Here is a 17,250-nt window from a genome sequence, read left to right on the forward strand (position 1 = left end):
TAAATTGTCTTAAGAATGAGCGACTTTAAAATACAATTGCGAAATAAATGTTGGGAGAGATATCTAGAACATTCTTCTTCCGTGAAGTAACGAAATGGTTCACCTAAAATATTCCAGCGTTTTAAAAGATACAATTGACGAAGATCAGAGGTCACATAGTTTTAAATATTGTTTAAATCCAATCCAAGATTAGATCAGTCGTTCTATGACACTTTTAAGTGTTGAAAAGGTGACTGTCGGAATTAAATAATAATAAATTAAATTATGATAATAAATGTTTTATTGAACAGTATAAAATTCGGGTAGCCAACATTTTTTTAAGACCCAAGTGTAATAAACTGTCATTGAATGCAAAAAGATGGTGATCTGAGCAAGAACATGATTGACCTATAAAACTATCAATAAAAAAAAAACATCTGCAGGTGTATGGGCCTTTCAAAATTATAAACAAATTATATAATTAAAATAATTCGTTTTGGGAATCCAACAAATTGCAGGTGTTTGTACCTGCTGAAAATCATAATTCTCAAAATTATAAACAATAAATATATTTATAAGTTGGCAAATATTTTGGGTCGGCATAACTTAGAATTGAGTACAAGTTTTGCACAAGAACTGCGCGGCTATACATCATTCATAAACTAATCACAGATTTGCTCCATATAGCCCCTCCCAATGACTGCAACTAATTTGCCGATGATCTAAAACCAATCAGAGGCTAACTAGGGTGATTGTTACCACGATAGCCATTAGACGGCAATATCCATTGGCTGATCAATCAGACACGTATTGTTCAAGGATACGAGCCAAAAAATAGAGGATACTCAAAGCGAAAAATCCACTCGGTTCGTTTTTTTGTCGACGCTTAAAGAACCAGATCCCTTACCACTTCATTCTGCATGATTAAGGCTGCGTAGTTGCATTAAAGATTTTATAAGAAAACTTTTTCGCGCCAGTCAACCACAATCACTCCCATTCCGTGGTGTTTGTTGAAGATTTTGTTAATAAACGTTGTTATTGCTTATAACAAGCGCTTTTTTAAAAATATTTTCTTGTGTTTGCTGTGCAACTTTTCTTCCCTTCAGAAACAAATTCAACATTCATCGACTAGACCGTACTCATGTCTTCCTTCTACGGATCTTAAAGCAACGCTGGCGTGGAAGGAAACAGAGGAATACCAGTCGAAACATGTGGGTATAACGAACCCATTGGGCAACTCGGTTTTGTGAAGATACTGTAACTGCATTTCGAAGAATTCAAATAACACAAATAACCAATCCTCATCTAAAAACATTAGAAACGTAAATATATTTAGATAACTCTGTCGGAGTTACCTCACATCAACTAAGTTTTTTTTTTTACAAAGGAATCAACACTTATCAAAGCCCAGAAGCCACTCGAGGATAAGGGTTAAAGAGTGTACAGTGGTCAAAAGGACAATTTCATAGTAATTGTTAGAAGTGTAAAGTTGGTAAATTAGTTATGGGGAATGGCTCATCAAGAACTTGTTTACATTGGACTCGAAGACGGGCATATTGCAGTCAGCTGGAAAGCAGGTAAACGAAAGAGATTTTGATAGGTGTGCAGTTCGAAGATATAACCTTTGTTCATCGAATCTACATTTAGGTTTAGCCACAGATAAAGAGTGGGGGAAATTATCGAATTTTTACAGACAAGCGAGTGTTTCTCGTAAATGTTTGGCGAGGGGGGGCCATAGATTGGAGCTCAGATGAGCACACCGTGAAATAACGATTAAGAAGAGACAGCGTCACTTCTGTGAGAAAAAGGTTGCAAGGAAGATAAAAGTGCATTCTGAACGTGCTTTAACTTAAAAAAAAAAGAATTAGAATTTGATCAGTGGTTTCCCACTAATTCATTTTTCTTTTCTGTTTGTTTTAATCTTTTCTTATTATTTTTTAGATAATAAACTCATTTAACCCTTAATGACCTGGTTGAACTAATTCGTTCAATGGTAAATAAATTAACATGCCGGCATTGACATACCGACATAAATAAAGTGCGAATTCATAAAAATACTTAAAATTTATTCATTAAATGCCCACTATTTTCCTTTATCTTTCTCTCTTAATGTATTTTTTAAATTAATTTCGCCCCTGTTTTCTTAATTCAGTCACGAGATAATAAACATATTATGAATAATCTCATGCAGGCGGTATTTATATACTATTTAACCTTTAGTACCTGGTTTAACTAATTCGTTCAGGCGTAAATAAATTACCATACCGGCATATATAAAGTAGGGAATTGATTCAAACATGCCGTGTACGTATTAGTTCAGTATTTAGATAGATGACAGATACCCCCAGATTACAACTGTCCACTGCTTACATTCAGTATGTGTCATCTCAAATTATTTATTTGTCTAAGACTGGCAAATAACCAGCTCAAATGTGGAAACCATACTCCATATCAAGGTCTGGGATACCATCAGATGTACGTAATTTCATAGCAAAGGAGAAAGAGATGGAAGCCCACATTTTTGCAACAGCCTTGGCAATGTGCTCAATATATTTCCTCCAACTTATGTTGCCGGTGAATATTAAGCAGAGGAGATTGAAAGATGTGCTCTTGGGTAGGACTATTATTATATCTCAAGGCAATCAGGGGTTGAGAAATGTTAATGGAATTGTTAAACAGAACATAAACTAAGTATCAACCCTTTATGACCTGGTTGAACAATTTATGACCTGGTTGAACAATTTATGACCTGGTTGAACACTTTATGACCTGGTGTAACACTTTATGACCTGGTGTAACACTTTATGACCTGGTGTAACACTTTATGACCTGGTGGAACACTTTATGACCTGGTGGAACTAATTCGTTCAATCATAAATAAAAGAATATAAAAGCATAAATAAAGTGGGAATTGATTTAAATCCGTCTTGTACGTCTTAGTTCAGTATCTAATTAGAATGCAAATACCCCCAGATTGTAACTACTCATTGCTTACATTCAGTATGCTTATATCTAAAACAAACAATAAATATTTTTCTTACTGATCTACATCATAATTCAGGTGATGAAGGGTTAAACTATATGTGGAAAAATACCTCGTTAATAAGAATAAAAATAGATTCTATAAGACAACACGTGGTTTTAACCGTTATGTTCTATGCATTCTTTCTTTTCGTTTAACCATTATGTTCTATACATTCTTTCGTAAATTTAACTTTAAAACCTTACGATTTATTTATGAATCTAATTAAATATTACCTGTATCTTTTTTTGTTATGATTAGTTTAGGAATAATATTTCCTTGTAATATGCTTACTTTTTAATGACTTTATATTATATATATATATATATATATATATATATATATATATATATATATAGTAATTTATAAAATATATATGTATTATAAATTACTATCTAGCTCTACCTACGTATTGAGCACTTTTGAAGTAAATACTTAAAGTTTACGCATAAATCTATACTTTCGTATATTAATTTTATGTGAGTAAATGAAGTAGTTATATATATATATATATATATATATATATATATATATATATATATATATATATATATATATACACCGACTGAAGTCTTGTGCAAATAAAACTCAAAATGGGAAAATTTGTTTGATTTATCTACATAATACAAAAGAAAAACATCCCTCATCTAAGTAATTTAAGACAATCAGAATTGTAATTAATTTTATCTAAGTTTTTTGCCTTTTCGATGTTTTCGTCAATTAAGTTTCACATCAGGTATTATTCCGAAATGTGACAACAGAAAAGTAATTATAAAAGTAATTATAAATGATACTTTGATAAGACAAGATGAATGATATGACAATAACTATTCTGAAATATTTTATCAGTGTCAAGTTCGGAATTTATTTATATCCTTATAATGCAGAAATGGGGATGGCTATAGACAAAAACATAAAAACAAAAACAAAAAAAAAACAACAATCAAACCCATGATTCTTTGTTGTGGCCTGAAACGGTCATTATGAAAAATGACACGTATATTGTTTCGAAATAAATGTATTTGCAATTACAACCAGAGAGAATAACAGAAAAAAAAGGTGTAGAACTCAGATCCGATACTAGGAGATGCGGCATTTACTTCTCTCCCATCGGAAATGATATGATACAATTTCCGATGAATGAACCAGGCTCCTTTATAGTAGGAACACCCCGGTCCTGAAAAATACGTCTAGCTAGCCTTGTCAGCATTACTCTGTGAGGATACCTTTAAAAATAAGTGATAAACCTTCTACACAAAAAATTCGGGAGGAAAGACTCAGGTGAGTGGATCTCCTAACGCTAACCGAAACATTGGCCTCAATCCGACAACTGAAATAGCCCAGTTTCTGCCAGACTGATTGTATTGGCATACTACGATACACGCTGCGCAGTGGCACATACCAGTATATTTATACCGTTTGAGGGAGTTTGAATTAGTTATATAGGGGACTCCACATGACGTTATATGTGACTCCTCCTCATAAATCTTTTGTTTAACTAACAATCTTTTATATTCCTATTACTCGTCAAGACTCATTTCGTTAGAATCGCAACTTTTGAGTTTGAAATCGCCGCATACGCAATTGTTCTTTCACTTTCTAAACATAAATCTGTTTGCCGGCTTTCTTGGTTGAAAGATCTCGATCCCAGTAGTAGGAATCAAAACTCGCAGCTCAATTTTATCAAGAGTCATCAGGAATAGAATACTGAAGATTACTATAACCATATAAACGCAAAGAGAATATAAAATTTGAATAAAAATTAAATTTTTGACAAGTGGTTACGAAATTTATTGACAATGCAATATATATATATATATATATACATATATATATATGCATACGTATGGTCGTAGGGTTGACAGTTTGTTTTAGTCGCGATTCTTGATTCGATTATATATATACATATATATATATATATATATATATATATATATATATATATATATATATATATATATATGATCTCACTACCATATATGAGGTGCAATATAATAAACGATAGTAGATTTTCTCTGTAATAATACATACGCAGTCTACAGGAAATAAAATAAAACATTTAAGCGTATCCTCCGACTTGGTAACGTCGGGCGTCCTCCTAGTTTTTAATAGATCGATCAACTGTCTTTGAAACTATCTATAATATGTAAATGCGCTCATTATTTTCTTCTTTAGAAGTTGTCGTCTCGTTTTAGTGCACGCTGTCGGTAGTGGTATGAGATTTAAAAAACGTTACTAGCTGAAATTAATAAGAAAATAGTTAAGTTTTACGAAAGCCTAATAAATTTGGATAAAATAATCGACTTTTGAACCAGACATCAATTTCATTTGTCTGTTTATTAAAAATTAACCAAATATCAAATTTTCCGGTAAAAGAGACTCTACAAGCAGTGTAAACTGCACATCTAAGCAAGCATGCTCTTTATCTTAGGCCTTCGAAATACAAGACTGACAAGATGCACAACCATATCAATTCCATTTTCTAACAGGAGAAGCTTAGCAAACATCACCGATTCTACGTGAGTAGCGATTAAGTGTGAGCGGTTACACGCTCGCCATGGGTACCTGTAACTCAGATCTGAAATAACATCATTATCCCCAGAGTCGAAAGAAAAATGGTGACATAAACTTTACAGGTGCCAGAGATGATACGATGAAAAGAAAATTAGTCGAACGATAACAATGATGAATAATATAAATTTGTGTTGAGACCTTACTAAGTCTTCAGAATCATTCTTTTCAAGGAGATATGCGAAGGAGACACGACTAATAGAAAACCTAATTTAAGGTGAATGTTACTTTGATGTTTGTCGAACTAATCCACTCATTTAGTCAACTTATACCGTTGGTGTAAGACTTAAGTAACTATCTACGAAAACATTAGATTCTCTCTCCCAAATAAATACCCTCTAAATAAAACCTTTCAGAAAACATACTAAACATCTGTTTGAGTAAGTGTCTTCGTAGAAAAGTTTAATTTGTTATAGCTAAACGATGGACGGCCACTCATTAAACGCAACGACAAGAAACAGCAGCATAGGAAAATCCGATATAAACACGAACAAGCGATGGAGCGTTCGATTAATGACTAATGTGTTGGTTTTGACAACGAAAACACCAAACAATATTGCACGATTATCTTCAGAATAATATGTGAAATGATTATGCCAATCATGCAATAGATTAAATTAAATAATAATGAACACTTAATCTGTATGTATACAAATACAATCAGCAATCTTGATAAAGATGATTTACTGCCCGTGTACCATTTCAAGGTGACCATTAACATCTTTCAGGCGAAATTACGCGGGACGTTCAAAAAGTAATTCTATTGCAGTTTTATCATCTCGTATAGACTAGAGAGGATTGCCAAAGTTTCATATATTTGTTGCAGAGATTGACTGCTTGAAACTCTTCGCATTCAATTTCTGTTATAAACATGCGTACGAAGCTTAGATGCTCTATTGACTTCTCAGTTTAAAAAGGAATATAAATGGTGATGCCTATATAGAAATAAAATCCTATACCACAAAAGTAACTCGTTTGAATGGTACCATCCTGCCTTCGTAGCCCTTCAAATGTTAGTTATATAAAAATAGGAGTTTTGCATTTCCGTCTGGCTGAAACTACTGTCAATAATTTTGCCCACTCTATCTGTGCCTAAATCCAAACGTAGATTCCATGAGCAAAGCTTCTTTCTTAGAACTGCACGCCAGTGGAACTCTCTGCCGCTTGCCTCTTTCCGACCTGACTACAACTTGGATGTCTTCAAGTCCAAGTTAAACAAACTCCTGACAAACCGCCCCCTTAAGTAAGACACTCTATCAAATCCCCCAATACTAATTATTACTACAATAATATGTCATTGATTACTGTACACACAATAACCCTTATCCCAGAGTGGGCTTTGGGCATTGATAAGTGGTGACTCCCATGTAAAAAAAAATAAAAAAACTCGTATTAAAAAGCACTAACCAAGCATTTACTTAGAATATAACAAGCTTTCTTCCAGGGCTTATTAAAATTTAGCATTTCTGAGCGTCCACCTGCTATAGTAGAACAGCTAAACGGGGTATTAATTATGAGTAAATATAAATATTTTTTGTCAGCCCCTAGTTTAAATTATTTTCTAAGCAAACATGTTTTTAAAACGCATCTCTAAAAGCTTCGATTTTCTTAAGTGCTGTGATGAGAGTTGATCTGAGACGTGCATCTCGTGTTAACAAAATATTACTGGCGCCACGTTAACTATTAATAACTCGTTTTCACCGTTCAGTATAAAGATTTCTAAGCTGAAATTATCCATTCTGATCATTCACAGCCTTTGATTCTCTTGGAAGAGAATGTCAATGACGTGGTCACTTAAGACAGATTGGCGCCATCTGTTGTTTGAGTTTCTATGTTTCAAATAATTCTGTTACATTTAATATTTCAAAATGTACGAAATTGATGTAACTGAGTGCGTTCGTATATATATATATATATATATATATATATATATATATATGTATGTATGTATATATATATATATATATATATGTATATATATTATATATATATACAAACGTGACATTAGGTGTATAGCAAAGTTATGAGATCCTTTTATTTATTCCCCTCTGGTTGAATTATAATTTACCTTTCTTTTACTTTTCGTTTGAGACAAGTGTACCATCATGTTTGTGCATATATATAATATATATATATATATATATATATATATATATATATATATATATATATATATATATATAGTGTGTGTGTGCAAAATCAAGACTTCAAGACAAGATGCTGATGGCAACAAAAAGTGTATTTCATTTTACGTTACAATTGTTTCAATGTCTAGTTCGACAATTTCAAGCATTATATCGTTAGAAAATTTAAAAAAAACAGCATTTCTTCAGACTTTATGAATAAACACACTTTAGGCAATGTAGGATTTTTCGCATAGAAATAAAAAAAAAGGCGGGGGGAGAATCCCTAACGGGGAAAGCATGCGAGAAACATTTACCTTGGTTGTAGTTACGGACATGTTATTGGCGTATGATTAAACGAAGTAGTTAAGGTCGTAGGCAGTGAGAGACAGTTACAAAATCGTAGCACTTTTTCTTACGCCAAGCCTGCGTCTCTTTTGACTTGTGTGTCTGCCCCGAGTCCTTCTGCGATACCCAGGATCTGTCAGCGACCTCCTAATTTCAGTAGGGGGTCACAAAACTCACTTGCACATTCAAGAACACTTTGGTGTGACGTTAAAGCCAACTTCAACGTTATGAAGTGGCATGATGAAACCACACCCAAAAACCATAACAATAGGCAGAAAGTTGTTTTAGTCATCCTGCGCACGCCCCTCTCTTTGTGGCAATCTAACCGTGCATTTTGAGACTGCTGGCAATGGTTCTCTGGTCATAACTTGAATTAGTAGAGAAGATGTGTTGTACAGAAGCGCATCTATTATCTCGCCTGAACATTATGTCAATTTCAGACATGATAGAAGGCTCTTATCGCTCATGGATGTGTAAAAATCCGGGCAACTTGTGGATGCTGTGTAAAAACATGTTTTTATCAATAGGATATTGAATCATGTAGTCATTTTGGGGCGATAATGTTTGATATATTCGGGGTCATTCTGAACCAATGAGAAATTACTTCAGATAGAAGTAAGTAGCAGAAATTGATTCTCGAAAGCATATAATATTTGAACATAGCCATATACAGTACAGAGGTTTCATTTGATGTATTTGCAAAAGCGAACGGGATCCCTCTCTGGGTCCACAATGTCAAAACTGTGACATTTGTGGAAAACTATCCTATATCTTGCTGGCCTAAAATACGACACAGTTCGGCTGGCCTGAGTCGCCACTTGCGAACATATCCAATTTAAGAAGGTTCTAGGAAGGGTACAGATGGCATGTTATTGAAGGAGGCTGCGCTCGAACGGACAGCCACCATATATATATATATATATATATATATATATATATATATATATCCATATGTATTACAGCTCATCAGTTCGGCAAAACCAGCAACTACCTTAAGCCAGGATGTAATCTGGAACGCCCGGCCGCAGTCAGCTCTTCCCAGCGATATGCTATTTAACTTCTGTGTGTGTGTGTGTGTGTGTGTGCGTTAGTGTAACATACATCATGTAAAGATTAAGATTCACTTTGTAGGATCATTTTTAGGAGACTCAGGTGTTATACAAGGATTAATAGGAGACGTCAGTTGACAAAGAGATATGAAGATAGAATATATGAAAATAAAATAAAATAGAAAAATAAAAAACTAAAAAAAAATATAAAGAAACGTTGACGATGAAGTAGCAGAAAAACGAAAATAAAAGAAAGTTAGAAAAAGTAGAAACTAAGAAAAAAGAGAAGGATGATTAGAAGGATGGAGAACAAATCGATGAAGAACCTGGGGAAACTGATAAGATGAGCCATAAGCAAAAAGAATGATGTTGAGTAACAATCGAAAGAAATGAAAGATGCGAAGAAAAAAGAATAAAGATTCGAGAAAAAAAAGGACAAAACGATGGAAAAAGAAAGTAAAACCAGAAGAAAATAGAATATGCAAAACAGAAGAGTAAAACATGGAGAAAGTCTACAGAGGATTATTTAGAAAAGAACGAGTATATATATTGTAAAGTAAAAAGGACAAAAAAATATGAGAGTAAGAAAAAAAACACGAACAACAAAGATACTAAAGATTAGTAATAGGAAAAACATAGAATTCGATGAAAAAGAAACAGAATATTTAATAAAAGAATGCATAAGAAACTTTGTTCATGGAATCTACATTGAGGTTTAGGCACAGATAAAGAGTGGGGAAGATTATTGATGGCGTTTTCAACGAGTGTCTAGCTGAAAACACTACCAATTATTTCCTCCACTCTTTATCTGTGCCTAAACCGGAATATAGATTCCATGAACAAAGTTTCTTTCATAGAACTGCACACCCGTGGAATTCTCTTCCGTTTACCTACTTTCCAGCTGACTACAATATGTTAGGCTTCAATTCCAATGAAAACAAGTCTTGATGAGCCGTTCGACTTGTTAACGAATTTACCGAATTTCCATTACTATCGATTACAATATTGTCTAATTTACTATGGTACATTCTTTAACCCTTATCTTCGAGTGACCTTTGGGCCTTGATAAGTGACGATGCCTATGTAAAAACAAAAAGAGGGAGATCAAATTAGAAATGAAATGGTTCAGAAAATGTCTAAAGAAATGTCAATATAGAAATAGGAAATGTGTCACCGTCTTCACAGAAAGAGACACTGATATGCTCAACGCGTCATTTCACATATGCGCTTTAAAATGGCGCTGTACGTAGTAAAGTCCAGATAAACCGAGAGAGAAAACTATAAAACAAACAAAAAACAAAAAAAGAAAAAAGAAAGACGAGATTCAGTGAAAAGGAAACAGAAACTTAAAAAAAAACAAATGGTTCATTTAGAATGGAAACTGCAAAGACCAGAAGGATTATTAGCTTTAATCTGCATAAAACGCTACATAGACAACTGCTGATTATATCAGACAGAATGTCTGGCCTTTTTAGTTTTATTACATGGGATAACCGTTCTTTTATGACAGGTTGATTACATTCTTATCAGGCGCAAGAGTCACGATGATCTATGGATTTAATCGAGAAAACTTGCTTACACGAACACTGTCATAATTTAAACAACTTTTCTTGATTCAAATCTGTATCTCCAAACAAAAAAAAAATGTGTTCATACTTCTTGTGTCAGTAAAACATTAGGTTAATGTGCTCCGTTAGGCAAACCGAATACGCCTCAATATTTTCTTAAAAAATGAAGACTTTTTTGGGTTTTCGGGTTAGCGGAAAACGAATATCGCAGAGAAAATTAGCGCAGCAAATAGTTTTGGACGTATAACTACCAGTATTATGCAATGTAATTTCCAGTAGTTTGAATTGGCCGCTGTCTTTGATGTTTTAAGGAAATTGTACAGTCAGCATGCGCAGACGAACTGTAAAGTAAAGTCTACGAAATACAAACGTTTGTTCAACGTCATTTCTAGTTAATTCCACCAAAATATTTACTTTCAAGAATTAAATTGCAGAAAATTCGGTCAATGTGCACTGATTGTCCAACCTCTTTTTTTTTAATTCAATTTTCACCCCAAACAAGGCACAGTGCCCTTTTGAAGCAGGGGGCTAATACCAGGAACTTAATTAGCAGGGTCATTATGAAGGGAGATGAGTAGAAAGATGCTAACATTACACTTGAACTTCTGCATATCAGTACAGTTGGGAAAGCAGAATCCCGGAAGGGAGTTCCAAAGACCCGCAGTTCTGGGGAAGAAACTATTGAAGTAAAAGGCTTTCTTGCACCTAGTGATCTCTACTGTAAAGGGATGAGACTTAGTAGCTTGTCGGGTTTGTCGGGGGTAGTTACGTCGGGGAGGTACAAGTGTTTACAGTTCGTCAGAGCATTCAGCATTAAAGTATTTGTAGAACAGGCAGAGGGATGCAACATTTCGTCGATGGGACAGAGGCTGAAGCCTAGATGACAGTTCAGGGCCTATCAGGTTGGCGATTCTCTTTGAACCCTGTCCAGGAGCGAGAGACAAGCAGCAGATGCACCAGCCCAGATGTGACAACAGTACTCCATACATGGGCGAACGGTGGCCTTATAGAGGTATAGGATACTGTCAGGCGTAAGTAGTTTTCTAGCACGGTAGAGGGAGCCAACCTTCCTTGCAACAGCCTTGGCAATGCTTTCAATGTATCTATTCCAGTTCATATTCTCTGTAAACGTTAGGCCGAGGAGTTTAAAAGAAGTACTTTCAGGCAATGTGTTCTTGGCCATTGCTATTGGTGGTAGAGAAGGTTTCTTGTTATTTCGGAATCCACTCTTAGCAAGGGGAGGTTGAAAATAAGAAGATTCCTTTTGGAATAACATTCCAACCTCCCCATGTTCAAGAACGGCTTTCGGAATTAACATCTCCAACGTCCTTGTTTTATGAACGGCTTTCGGAATAAACACCCCTAACCTCCTTATATTAAGATAGATTTTCGGAATAAACACCAAAACCTCCTAGTGTTAAGAACGGCTTTCGGAATTGTGCTGAAAAATAGCTGAGGGTTTGCCGCTTTCATATAGCGATTAAAGTCGACGAGAAAACGATACAAAGAAGAAATAAATTTAGAAAGCACAAAAGGAACCACGAATAAATGCATTTCATTTACACTTGAAAGCGAGTGGAATTTTATTTTTGCTTTTTTGTTCCCGTAACGATAATCACTTTACATTAAGGGTCAAGATAAATTGAAAAAAATAAAAATCAATGTTACGTGGAAAAATGCAGTTTCAAATGAGGGACGAAAGACTACACCAGACCGAGGGTGAACACTTCGGAAAAAGAGGGATAATGCACTAAAAAAGTATTTCATTGCCATCAGCTAGAATCGAAACCGAAAACCAAACCGTTACATTCAAAGCTAGTGACGTTACAACTGTACAAACACTACACGGATACAAACTGATAAAAATTAAAAATGAACTAAAATGAATGTACAAAATGTATAACAATTTTTAAAAAACTTTTTACACCTGTTTGACCTCCTAAAAACTATTTTAACCGGCTAAAGACGCATAAAAAAAACGGCCCATAAAAATCACATCATTATACGCCCACACTTTTAATTTCGTTTAGTTTAGTTGAAATTATGGAGACAAACAGACATACATATAGCTATAGTTTGGGTTTCAATTCTAGCTGATAGCAACCGAATACTTTTTTGGATTTTACTTTTGAAATCACGACTCTATAATAATATATACGAAATCTGGAAATACTAAAATATCATATTTAAACTTATTTTACACTCGGGCAAACCGGGCACTTCTCCGGATTGTAATAATTATAAAACACCTGATATTTTGAGGGAACCTTTTAAATATGAAAACCAAAGCAGAGATGACAAATTTATACAACATAAAAAAAGGGTGTAAAACCACGACGGAATCATAAACCTGAAACTATATGACTGTAAATCCCCCCTCAATGTAAATGTAGTGTCGGAATAACTTAGCGTCATATTAAATAATAACGGAGGATCAAGAAGGATCGAAAGACCAACTTGAATAAGCACTGACCAAACCTAAACTGGACAAGGTGGCTTATTGCCACTCAAATTCCCGTGAAGCCTAATGGTTGCTGTCAACTAGAAATTGGTGTTGGACGGCTTGTGCAATGCTGTAGATTGATTTAAAGATTTTATATATAGAGAGATAGAGGGTGCAGGAAATCTGGGGAGACTTGTTATCACTCAGACGTCAGGGAACACCACAGGTTTTTTTCTCAAGGAGAAATCTTTGATGATGCTCCGTGGGAAAACTCCTAGTTAGTATAATAATAATAATAATAATAATAATAATAATAATAATAATAACTAGTGGGGCCTGGGGAATTCCACAGGAGACTCATTTTATGTAATATATTGATGCTGACATTATGTAGATGATCTAGTGTAAATGGAGACCCTTTGCTATTATTGTAGCTTTTTTGTGAAAATAGCAAAAGTATTTATCTAAGCTAGCACGAACGGCCGGCAAAGTTCAGTAGTAAAGTACTCTTAAACATATTTTAATTGTTGCAGATTTCGTATATTTAATGTTCTATCGATTTTTATGTATTATAAAGTTGCAATTTTAAAAATAATAAAATATACCCATATGACTTGTGTGTATTAGCTTGAACCGAAACCGAAATAAAAACTTATGAAAAAATATATGGATCTTTTTTTTTTTACATAGGCATCACCACATTATCAAGGCCAAGAAGCCACTCAAGGATAAGAGTTAAAGAGTGTACAGTAGAAATTGGACAATATAATAATCATTAGTAATGAAAATTTGGTAAATTTGATTACTGCTCATCTTTTATTTGGAACAGTTCATCAAAACTTCAAGTCCTTCAGTCATAATCGAAACCGAACCCCAAAATGATGACGGATTTTTGATAAAATTATATATATATATATATATAAAATAAATAGATTACTGGAGTGCCATCAGTTACAATCGAAACCCAAACCAAAACTTATGAAAAATTCTTGATAAAATTAAGTATCAAAACAATAGATGACTTACTTGCCATCAGCTATAGTCGAAACCAAAACCAAAGCGTATGAAGAATTCTTAATAAAATTATTCATGACAAGAAATGGAAGTACATAACAATTAAACAACCCGGACTTAAGCGTGACACAAAAAATAACACACACACTGTCGTGTTAATAAATTGATGGCGATGATGGTGTGATAATAATGATGATTAGGAGGAGAATGATGACGATGATGTCAACTATTTTAGCTGTAATTATGAAATTGTCTAAATTGTTTAACCCATAAGACAGGTATTGTATTTCTGTTATTGTTTAATAAGTATTTTAATGTAATCTACTCTCTTGGTACCACTGCATCTGTGCCACCTCGACCTACTTATGCCAGATTGACTAATTCGATAAGCAAAATATCCCACATAGTTTTGTTTTGCTGCTAATTTTCATCCCTAATATGGCATAGTACCACTTTGGCATAAGACGCTAATATTTCTAATCAAATTTACGACACTCTGTAGGGAGTTTTCGCAGCGAGATATCGGTTCAAATTACATTTGAATATCAGAGATGTCGGTTCACATTGCATTTGAAATTCTGCATGTCAAGGAAGTAGGAACCTGATAGATAATTCCAAAGTCTATCAGTTCGAGGGTAGAATATATTTGAATAGAAGCCTTTCCCGCATCTAGAGATAACTACAGTGTAGCGTGGGATTTTGCTGCTGGTTGAGTCCGTCGGGTATATACATATATATATATATATGTATATATATATGTATATATATATATGTATATATATATATGTATATATATACATATATATATCGTGCAGGTACAATAACTTACAGTTCATCGCAGCACATTCCATTAAAATACGTGCAAAACAGGCACAGATAGGCCATATTTCGGCAAGTGGACAAAAGTTGGGGTTTAGTTGCTAATGTGGAAACTTCCAGGCTGACAACTCTTAAAAACCCCTGTATAGAAGTGAGATCTTAATAGCAGGTGTCCTAGCCCAGATATAGAAACAATACTCCATGTATGGACGAATGGTGACTTAGTAAAGGTGCAGGATAGTATGGGGTGTAAGTAACCTTCTAAAACGGAAGTGAGAGCCTATCGTCTTCGCAGTAGCCTTTTAAATTATCTCAATTTGTTCTAATTCATGTTGCCTGTGAATGTTAAACCTAGAGGTGTGAACGAAGCACATTCAGGTAGTGTATCATTAGACATAATAATCAGTGTATGCGAATGTTTCTTTTAGTTATTAAACAAAAGAAGCTATACGTGGACCGCTAGTCTTTGAACTGTTCTGGCATGCAGAAGTTTTAATGCAATGGAAACCTATACTGAATATTTCACAATGCCTAGATAGACATAAGTTTACATATTTACTCCTTATGTCCAGTTGAAAATGCACCTTTGAAGGGTTAAAAAGCGTTGTGTCTGTATCAATAACAACACGAACGCAGAAAGTAAAGGTAAAACAAATATATTAAGACGAAAAGATAATACATATTTACAAAGATGCAGTTGTACTGCAGTTGGAAGATTGTCCGGCAGAGGGCGTGTTAAAGTCTTTCATGGAGCAACCGACACATGCGTCTTGCCTATCCGGCGTTCGAACCCAGCTCTCCGGTCTTGCTGACTTGATACCTTAATATATATCTTGTTCACCAACGTATGCTAATTAGTGGGCGTCTCCACAACAAAAAGAGTAAAATAAACAGAAGCATACATCGAAATTGGGAAAAGGAAGAATCCATTCAATTATATTGAAACTATATCTTTTTCAATTCTTAAACTTGAAAGCTGCCCGGCGTTGCCTGGTCAACAGATATGCTTTAGTGATATTTTAATTGACGCAGATTTCGTGTTTATTATAATAGGCGAACTTCTCTATCGATTAAGGGGCAAAAGTCTATATTGTATCAAATATAGAGTATTGCTCCCCTTCGGTTGTAAAATACGGTTAAATATATCTTAATTTCTGCAGAATTCGTATTATTTTTATACAGGTAAGACATCACTTATTTTTATATTGCACAAACTGTATGGTAGTGATTTCAAAGGATTTAAAAATGATCTGAGTACAATCAGCGTAGATCAAAACTTAAGCATGTAACGTTACAGCCTTAGTGGTTAAAGTAGAAAAGTGTGCTAGAAATGACGCCGGACGTTAAAATTTGAGACGGTGACAAACAAATTCAGTTTGAGTTGTAGTACTAGTATAATAATAATAATAATAATAATAATAATAATAATAATAATAATAATTCTGATTTCGTTTATCAACATCTCTCTGGAAAGAAGTGATATTCATTTCCAGAGGATTTCCCTCAATCCAGACTCCAAACCAGGAGCTTCCAAGATCAAGGGTTTTTCTAAGGATGTTGGTGGTACCTACAATAGCAGAGGTTTGAAGACCACCTAAAACTTGATACTACTCCAAGTGTACCAACTACAACCGGGACTATTTGTGTTTTAACCCCGTGTATACGCCTTATACGTGAACAAGTCCAATGGAGCATAATTGCTCCACTTCTCGTTCTCCCTCTCTCTCACATTCATGTCCCAGAGTACTGAGAAGTCTACAATCTACCAGTTTTTTGAGACCGTGTCAATGACGATCAAATCCGGACGATAATGTTCCAATTGCTTGGTCGTTTAATAATACTTTAATAATAATAATTATAATGGTAATTGGATTTTTGTTTGTTTGTCAAATGTTTCAGGACTGCGCATGCGCGAATCGTTCACATGACAGTTTTCTCATTGTAAGAATAAGTAGGTTTTGAAACACTTTTTAAATGCGTGGCAATATGACCTAATTATTATCGTAGTTCTCTCACTTTCTTTAGGGTTTGCTTGAATATTTTTTTACCTATAAAAAGAGAACTGTTTAGAAAAACAACATAATACTCACGTGTACATGCACAAGTTTCTTTCCGTAGTTTACTTCATTTTTTTTTTCAAATAAAGTTTACGTAATATTTTATACCGAGCAATGGCGGGTAATCTGCTAACAAAAAATAAACCTTTATTTGTTTAATTAAAATATATGACGATATAACGCTTCATCAGGAATAAACTGGGGTTTTTCCTCGGCAAACAATGCCACTAGGACAGTAAAATCCGTGTATTCTTCTT

This window comes from Euprymna scolopes, chromosome 34 (assembly GCF_053919585.1).
Source record: "Euprymna scolopes isolate OS-2025 chromosome 34, ASM5391958v1, whole genome shotgun sequence".
Taxonomy (NCBI): Eukaryota; Metazoa; Mollusca; class Cephalopoda; order Sepiida; family Sepiolidae; genus Euprymna; species Euprymna scolopes.